A 10,409-nucleotide genomic window follows, 5' to 3' on the forward strand; every position below is an offset into this window, starting at 1 on the left:
CCTTTTTTTCAGTTTAGTGTCTTCTTTCTTTTATAATTGACCCCTGACCCCCTCCCCCCACATACACACCTCGTATTTACGCCATTTACAGATATAAATATAAGGTACAGGCGCAATGGAGTGTTCATACATCAACTGTGTATTGTTTCATGTACCTCAAAAGAATGCTTTTCTACCGCATTGAAATCTAAGTTTTAATCAAAAAAGTTGAAAAGTAAACTTGAGTATTAAAAATGTTTTCATATGCCGTCTTCAGATTTATTAACGACTTACGCCGTTTATAAGACTTAAAAAAGGGTACCTTTTAAATCGAACCCACTAGCAATCTGATTTAGCTATTTTATACAAAACAGGAATTATTTGAGATCTTTTTAAACAAAAAAGGATTAAAAATATATATAATAATTAGATTGGATTGCTTGTGGGTTTTATTTAACAAAGATTATTTTCTAAACTTATAAATTTAAAAGCTTTTGATCAAATAAAACGTGATGTAACTTTATATAATGTAAATGTGAGACGCAATTAAAATACCAATAGATTTTTTTGACATTATATTGCGTCTTAGTTTACACTTATTAAAAGTGCACTGTTATAAGTGTCATGGTTTTTTTTTAATTTATATTTATAAGTTAAAAAAAACCATACTGGTATTTTTTTAAACTTTTAACAATATACAAAAAATTAGTTCTAATTTTTTTTTATAACAAATTTGTCACGAAAACAACGTTTCGATTCGCGAAGTTGCAATTAACTAATTGCAACTTTGCGATTTGAATTTTTTAACAAAAAAATATTTTTCTAAAACTTTTTTTAGTTACTTATGTCTTGACAAATGCATCGTTGAATATCATAACTCATAAATGAATTACAGTATTTAACAAATTTGTTGAATTAACACTATTGTAAATGCCCTGAATACATTTGTCCAGACCATTGTAATAAAAAAAATATTTAAAATAAAAACTGACCACAAGCAATCTAATTCCTTATATATATAATTTTTACTGTAACCTTAAGACACGTGTTGTAACGTAATAACTAAAAATTAATTCGCAAACAAATTTTGCACCTTCTAACACCGCGTGCAATCCTGTCCGCTGCCTCTAGGCTATCTTTCTAAATCGACTACTTCTATCTTTCACTCTAACATGTCTTCGTTCTTCCTAAAATCACTTTACTCTTGGTCCGTAGAGCGGATTGTGACGTTCCTTTTGGAGCCGAACTTGTCTTTGCGGTCCTTGGTAATGTGGCCTCCATATGGCAATTAGCCGTAGGAGGATAAACTACAGTACCAATTCGCGAACAAATTTTAATTGCACCTTCTAACATCGCGTGCAATCCTGTCCGCTGCCTCTAGGCTATCTTTCTATAACGACTACTTCTATCTTTCATTCTAACATGTCTTCGTTCTTCCTAAAATCACTTTACTCTTGGTCCGTAGAGCGGTTTGTGACGCTCCTTTTGGAGCCGAACTTGTCTTTGCGGTCCTTGGTAATGTGGCCTCTATATGGCAATTAGCCGGAGGAGGATAAACCACAATACCAATTCTTGAATTTAACGCGTCTCAAATTAGTTACGTTACCTTACGTCTATCTTGATACTTGTTAGAGTGTAACCAATTAAGACATAATGTGACGTTAAAAAAATCCATTTACGTCACGTAGTTTAGTTACGTCTCGAATCTATATTTAGTAACGTTACGTTACGTCTTATTTGGTTACACTTTATAAAGTTATAAAAAAAAGCAATTGAGACGTAACGTTGCGAATTAAGAATTTTTTTTTTTTTCGTGACAAAGTGTGACCAATTGTGACGAAGCTATTAAACAATAAAAATAAAATAAAAGATGATTTTTAGCAATGCGGCAATATAAAACAAACATTTACTGCATTATCAAGTTTATTTACTTAATATTTAATTAAAAGTTAGAGAATGTAACCTTGTTACTAATTGTAACCGATTAAGACGTAAATATTTCAAATTAATAAATTGATTTTCGCCAAAAAAAATTGAGCTTGCCATCTAAAACGAAACTTATATTTAGATTTAGCGTTGAAAAATACATAAAAATTAATTTTAATATCTAATGCAACAAAAAAATTTTTTACTTTACTTCTTGGTGCTTGCTATCGTTCTTGGTGTTTACTATAGTTCATGGTGTTTTTTATTGTCCTAGGTGTTTTTTATAGTTCTTGCTACTTTCTTTAATTCTTGGTGTATTCTATAGTTCTTGATTTTTTGTGTTTCGACTTTAAAATATTTTAACTTTCAAAATCTAAATAACTTACAAATATTATAAAGATTTGTGTGTGAGAAAACAAGACAATTCTCAAAAAGGCTTTATCATTCAAATTTTTTAAAGATTAAATTACATGTAATGCAAACAAAGTGTCAGTTAGTAATAATGTTTTTACTAAATCTACCTCAAGTGAACGTGCTAAAAAATATTTTCTTATGAAATTACCTTGCATCATATAATTAAACCTCTAAAAGAACATTTTCTAGCATAGTGGAGACATAATAACCTTTTCTTTAATTTGTTTAAAGTCACATTTTACGTAGATTTTATTTTAGGTTTTTATCATGTAGCTATGAAGTTTCGTTAAGTTAACCGTAGCTTTATCCCATTTAATCAATACTGTAAACATAGTTTTTAAGTTTTAAAAGACAAATTAAAACAGCAAGGTGAGAAAAAAAAATTGCCTAAAAAATTGTTACTTTATAGCTAGTCGCTATTTCATTTCAAAACCAGGCACCCATTTTCCATTAGCAAATGGGTGGGTGACTTTTAAACTTCAATCTAAACTAGTTAATTTAAATTATTTTAAAAGTCAATTGAATAGTTTTAAGTAGCCCTTTTCGTTTAAAATAAATTATAATTTTGTATTAACCAACTCTATCATATACAAGTCACAAATGGTTATAGATAGCTTCAACTTCTTTTATTTTAACTTGAATGTTTTAATCATTTATATAATAAATTTGACTTTCTCGTATTCCTTAATATTTCCTAAACAATTTAGTGGCAAGAATTATTTTTTTTTGGCTTATCTCATCAAAATTTTAATTTGTGATTAAAATTTTGTGAAATTTGAGTCTTCTGCTTTAGAGATTTAGAATTATTCGACCACCTTGTTTTCTTCTCTCAAAAGGTCTTTCTGATACCATGTTTAAGATATACCGATAATTAGTTAATCCTAAGTAAATTTTAGCCAAGTAGTGGTTTGCTATAAATAATTTAATTTTTTTCAAGTCATGATAAAATGATAAGAACATCGTTGAAACCTCATCACACCTACTAATTAAAACGAATGTTTTAATCTGTAGGTAGTGATAATGTTTTAATCTGTAGGTAGTGATAAGGTTTTGTTGTACACCTTTTCATGATGTAAGTGAGAACTTGAAAGTTGTAATTAAGAAAAGTAAGATGTAATAGAGAAATACAAAATGTAATTTAGAAGTCGTAATATGTAATTAAGAACCGCAACATGAAATTAAGAACCGCAACATGTAATTAAGAAATTTTAAAATGTAATTGAGAAATCCAACATGTAAATAAGAAATCGCAATATGTAATTTGCAAAACAAAAATTGTAAATAAGAAATCGTTTTATGTAAATGAAAATACATTATTTGTAACTGCAAATTCACAATGTAAGCTTAAAGGTCATTATAAAAAATCTTCTTGAACATGCATTTTAATAAGTTAATAATATTAAGTTTAGCATTTTTATGCACTAGCAATACATTACTACAGTAATAGAATTGAAAGATCGTTGTGTTATTTGCCAATACACTATGAACAGAAAGTCTCTTATTAAATTGAATCCGTGCAAGCATTTATTTTCCCAAACTTGTTTACTCTAACTTCTGGAACAATCAGAACCGCCTTGTCCAATTTGTAGACATGAAAACATACAAATAAACAAGTTGAAAAAAAAAAATTTTTATCTTCATCAAATGATAGAAGAAGAGTTATTGAATGTGATCATCGAAATGAAGATTGGGTGACTCCGGCGCAAACTTTAGGTGTCAAATATGCGACAGCATCAATTGTGTCCGCAGCGGAAATTTAAATTTCATTGGAAGAGGTGTAGTTACCGCCCAAGCCACAAATGTTTTTTTCATTTTTTTTATTTTTTTATTGATAATATATTATTATTTCTTGAAAGCCAACCCATATGGTTACCTTTACCAAGCTAGAACCTAACTTAAAGTTACAATGTAAACTAAAGCAACGAAATTAAAAATACAAAACTTCTTTCTGACAATCTATATTATAAACTTTTCTAAGTTACAACTTTTATCTTCTCAATAACATTTTAAGCTTTCTTACTTACTACTTTCATATTCTAAATTACATAATACGTTTCTCAATTAGAACTTTCATTTTCTAAATTACATCTTGCGCTTCTTAATTACAACTTCCATCTTCTCAATTGCATCTTGCGTTTCTTAATTACAACTTCCAAGTTCTCAATTGCATATTAAAAATGTGTAGTGGTGATTTTTAGAAAACTTCCATGGTTCCGTATAGTTATAGCAGATTTTACGCGGGATGATCTTTTTTTAATATTAGTTCACCTCCACAAAGGCGAGAAGGCCACTAAAAACAAGAAGGCTACTTGTGGTTGTAACCCTCTCTTAACTCTATAACTCCGAAACAATATCCTTGACAAACAATACCGCTGCGCGGAGAAACAAGTTAAGCGGGGTACTAGCAAGGACGTGATGGGTATCGAACTCATAACCTCTTGCTTATAAAACGAGTTTTTCGAGCAAGCAGGGACAGATAAAGTAAAAGGATGAGAATTTGAACAACGAGTCGAGCGAGAATAAATATTAGTTGATGGAGCTAAAGATTATAGCTACTTTGAGAAGCAACGACAAAAGTATTTGTAGAAAAGAGAAAAATATGCAACATTACAACGATGGGAGAGAGGTTCAACCTTGTAAGAAGGAGAGTAGGTTCAAGTATGTTTACAATGCGTTTTTGGAACTTGTGGAGTGGAGAAGGAGTATCTTAAGTAACCATTCATCAATATAGGAATGTTGACAGTATTGCGATAGTTATTTGCTGTAAATAACTGAGTTTTGTTGGAGTTAAAATTTACAAGCCACTGCGAGCCATTTTACTTCTGTAACAGACTGGCTGTTGCAGTAGTGAAATCAGATTCAAGATTGGCTGCGTGTTCAAAACGATCGAAAGTAGAAAACTATTTGTCTCAACAAAAGTATAAAGTTAAGTTTTCAACAAAAAGAGCCGTCTTTGATTGCAACGTTGTCATGAAAATCATTGATGTAGATAAAAAATAAAACAGGACTAATGTTAGAACTTTGAGGTACCCCAGAAGTTACTTGAAATGAATAGAGTTTTGGCCCTCGAGAATGACTTTAATAAAGCGGTTAAAATTAAAGGATTTGATAATCTAAAAATCTTTACATAGATACATGATAAAAAGCAAACTTATGAAGAAGACCAGCATGCCGAACTTTATGGAAGGTTGTAGATATATCAAGAGCAATAGCCCTAGTCTTGTCGCCTCTATCTGATTTCCAATAAAGTCTTTTGGTTAGCAACAACACATAACAGTTAGCAAGTCAGCCTTGGAGCAAGTAGATCGAAAACAGTATTGGCTGCCTGACAGTAAGTTATTTAACTTAAAATAGGATGTTAAAAGAATATTGATCCAAGACTCAAAGACCTTGCTAATAACAGATAGAACACTGATTAGACAATGGTTGGGAAGAATGTCAGAGTGTTTATGAGAGTTTTTAAAAATTGGAACCACAAATGCTAATTTCCAGCAAACAGGAAAGCAAGATTCAGTCAAGCACTTATTAATTAGTTTAGAGAAAATTAAAGAGGGTTCCAAAGAATAGTTTTGCGAGACTATGACAGGATTGTTGTCTCGACAGCAAGCTGAAGAAGAGTTTAATTGAGATATAACTTTAGCAATAAAAGTTGGAGAGATTTGAACCATTAACAATGGACTCACCTGTTTAAATGGAATTAAAGAAGCGTTTGGTCTAAAATATAAAGAGCTGAATTAAAAGGAATATTCTTTGCATATAGTTCAGCTTATCCATGAGAAATATATAAGATCTACCTATGTTAATGACGCTGTTGAAGATTTTCTTTAAAAAAAGATTCTTCTCTAGAGTCTAACTTCTGATATTAGATCCAAGATATAGTGAACTGAGAGTAATGGATCTTAACATCAGAAACCTTTTTGCATTGATTTCTTGCAAATAATAAATAGAAATTTGTTTACAAATTCTATTAAAAAAGATGAAAAAAATGATTACGATTAGATACAAGAGCTGCACAAGAAGATGAAAACCTTCGGTTTGGCTTGGAATCAATGCGAATTAATAAAAGCCTCTATTCCTGCCTGGATCCACGAGGTTACTTGAAGACGCATTTATCAACGGAGAGAGAAAAGTCATCAGCCGAAAGACAGCCACAAAAAAAAAATTATAAAAATAATCCCATTCAGCTTTAGAGTATTATTAAGTAGTGCGATGATAAGATGAGTCTAAAGAAGAAGTACGAGGTAAAACATTTATAAAGATCATTTCATGGTTGGAATCACCTAAAGTAAATTAAAGGAAAAAGGAGAAGAAACTAAAGAGTCACAAACAAGAAACAAATCAACGAATAATGTAAGTGATTAGAGTTGTCTGAAAAAGAAGTGCGAAAGTTAACTATTTGATTAAGAGATTGGGAAATGCAGAAGTTAAAGGCTGTTTTGCCAGGAGAGTTAGTGGTGTTAGAGTCAAACCATTCAATGTAATGAAAATTTAAATCTTCAATAAAAACAATATTGGCAGAGGGGTAATGAGAAAGAGCATGGTCAGTTAGATCAAAAAAATTAATACGAAAGTGCGCAGTCTTTAGAAGAAAGAGTACATTAAAGAACAAAGACAAAGAGGATAGAGTGAAGGGTTGCTAGACGGATGCATAAAAAACAATGCTCAAAGGATTCAAGTTTGATTTCACGAGAAATAGGTGAGTTGATTTGTATATATTCCCTAAAGCTAAGCATATGACCATTGGAGTCTTTGCAAATCAAACGATAGCATCCATAAACACTTAGATTTGTAAAAGAAACAGTGGAACTTAAATTAGTTTTACAAAAAGCAACCAAGTCCGGCAAACTTTTCAAAATGGGAGATTCAACTGATGGAAGGTTGCTTCGCAGACCTCAAATATTTGTAAAAGGTATGCTAAAACAGATAGATGATAGAAATGGTTTTTTATCTTTAATATTATAGGGTTCTTTCAGCATGATTTAATTTAAAGAGAACTTTTATCATTCATAATTAGGTCACGACCTCCTAAGCAACAAGATATGCAATTTTCTCATTTATGTTAATTTTCCTTAAGCAGTAACATTGGGCTCCTTCTGTGGCCTCGGTAATGCACATCGAAAGCAATTAGAGGGATATCATTCATGCACAACATGGCACTATTAAAACACTGATATTTAGCAGCTTTTGACAGAAGCAGCCTCTCTAAAAGCTATCACAGAGTTCAAAAAACCCTACTTCCAGCCAATCTAGGAACCATAAAACTGATTTTTAGAGTCGTACCCTCATAAGGAGAGAATAGGAAGAGTTGCATGGCCATTATCAAGGAAGCACAAGCAAAAATTTATGAGTTGAGTCAAAAAGATCAAGCATTAATCATCCTAAGCAGGAAACAATTTAACAGCTGTTTACATCTACGCCAGCCATTAAGATGATGAAAGGTTTCAAGGCTGGTTAATAGAATTATTCTGCTTACCCCTAAAGTCTTTGCCTATGAGGTCTTCTAGAAGATAGTAGTTTGATAAAGTTAAAGTCTGCCCAAGGTGGGTATTTTTATTGATACGGCATTTATAGCCTTTACTCAACTAAAAGCCCCAAGACAGGAAAATTTATGCTAAATGCTGTTAACATCTGAGTGATCTGAACAAGATGAGTATTTTTTATCGAGACACTACCTCTAGCCTTTATTTAACCAAGAGTCCAAATTACCTGCCCTGGCATTTTTAAGTCGGATTTTGTTTCCTCTAGTCTCTGCCTAAAAAAAAAACAAATAATAAAACTAAGCCTACAAGACAGTAGGGCATGGGAAAGGTAGTACGGGTTACATGATAACAATAGCAGGATGATCGTAATGATCCTAAGTTACTACCTATACTTAGCACTTTAAAACATTGATGGGAATATTTCGGAGATGCACCAGGAATAACCTTACTTCAAACAGAAAACTAGAAATTAAGGTAAGCGTTGGTTTTTTAGTTAGAGTCACTAGTTGTGTACTGAGCTCACACTGCATTAGAAATTTTAAACAGAACACAAACATATATAAAGTAACTTACGGTTGAGTGAGCACTGTGTCAGAGGTTCAGGCCAAACACAATTATAGATATAAAAACTTACGGAAGAGTGAACACCGCACTAGAGGTTCAGACAAAAAAAATAGAAACATACATATTTTAATTTAAGGTTGAAGCAAAATAATATGGATATTTTGCTGGAATTTTGATGTAATTATAACACTTTTTTCCTTTTAAGTATTTTTGATGTAAAAAAACTATTTTATTTATTTTATTAAAATCAGTAAAAAAAAATTGCTTCGAAAGTTTGAATTCAAAAAAAAGGGAACTTTTCTTTCAATTTCTAAACTCTAATCGAAGATATATAATGTAATATAAACCTAACATTAGGTATAATCTTGTATATAATATTAAGTTCTTCTTTTTTCTTCGTCTTTCTTGTTGTATTTAGCAAGACCAACAACGCCAGGGGCCAGAGAGGAATTAACCCCTACTTTTTACCTCAAGGACCTTTTTTTTTCAGAAATTTATAAATATAGAGAACTTTTTTTAGATTGACGAATTGACGATTGTGCCCAAAATTTCGAAACCCAGATAAATTTAATTTGTGATTGTTGAAGTTATCTTGAAAATTTTAAGACACTAATATGTAATGAAATATTTGATATTTGTAAACAAATTTAATTAAAACGTTTTGCGGTATTTTTTATGAAAGTAGCATTTTAAAAGTAAGTTGATTTACTGCAGTTTCTACCATACAGTAGAAATACTTTAAATGTTATTTAAATCGCTAGAGTCAGCACTAATATAATAGAGTCATATAATTAATTGCTTCAACGAAAACATTAAAGGGTACTTAAAAATAACTACAAATGATTTAAAAAGTTAACTGACAGATATAAATGTTCGGAATTCGGAATACGGAATACCTAAAACCCTGTGTGGAGGTTTAATAAGGTTAGATACTTGGTCACAACGTTTGATACTTGGTCCTCTCTTATACTTAGTAAACATAAATGATTTGATTAATTTATCAGTAAAGTTATACTTTGATGAGGTCAATCCAAGAAAAGTATTACACAACTTTATGAAGATTTTAAAATAAATATGATAAAAAATTGGTTTATGGCAAATGAACTCTCAATAAACGCCAAAAAAATAAAAAAACTTTTTATTTTATAAAAAGCCGGAACAGATAACTTCTCCTTAAAATACCACATTTATATTTTTAAATAGTAAAAAAAAAACAAAAAAAACAAGCATTTAAATCTAAAACACCACAGCTATGCTTTTAAATAGTCAAAAAAAAAAAAAAAAGCAAGATATTGTAAAAAGTATTCCTAAAGATTAGGAATACTTGTTGACAAAATATTATCTTGGTTTTCCCAAATTAAATATTTTCTATCAAAAGTTAGTAAGACCATTTGCCTTATGTTCGTCCGTATATAAACACAAACGGTCTGAATTAATAAACTACTATCTGATTTTATTATCAACTATGCTAATTTCATGCGGTAGTATAAATATTTAGCTTGAGAGACATGCCTGTAAAGTTATATTGGGGAAGAAAAGAAGAGAGCAAACTGAACCAAAAATGAGATATATGCATATAAAATAAACATTACCAGCACCTAATTCTCATGTTCAAATATATTAACAACTCGAACTAATTTGATTTACGATTTTGACAAAAATCTAACTGAAAAGTAAATAAATATAAACAATATACAATAGCATTTCGAGATCTTAGGTATTTGAGTTTTTTTTATACATTGTTAGCTAAAATAACAAAAATTATAAATTAAAAAATGTATATATTTAAATAGTTATCAACTACTCAATTTAAAGCTTCTGATCTTATGAGCATTATGTTTGCTAGCAATACCCAGCTAACACACCAGCGTTGGGCCAACGTTGGCCCAATGCTTCTTGTAACGTTGGCCCAACGTTGGCATCCAGCGTTGGGCCGATTCCTTGATGGTCGCCGGGCATACATTGGCCCGATTACATTGGCCCAATGCAGTTTAGCCAGCATTTATCCGACGATATATTTTATTAGGTTCAGTGAATTATAAACGC

Source organism: Hydra vulgaris, chromosome 14, assembly GCF_038396675.1.
Source record: "Hydra vulgaris chromosome 14, alternate assembly HydraT2T_AEP".
In the NCBI taxonomy this organism is placed as follows: Eukaryota; Metazoa; Cnidaria; class Hydrozoa; order Anthoathecata; family Hydridae; genus Hydra; species Hydra vulgaris.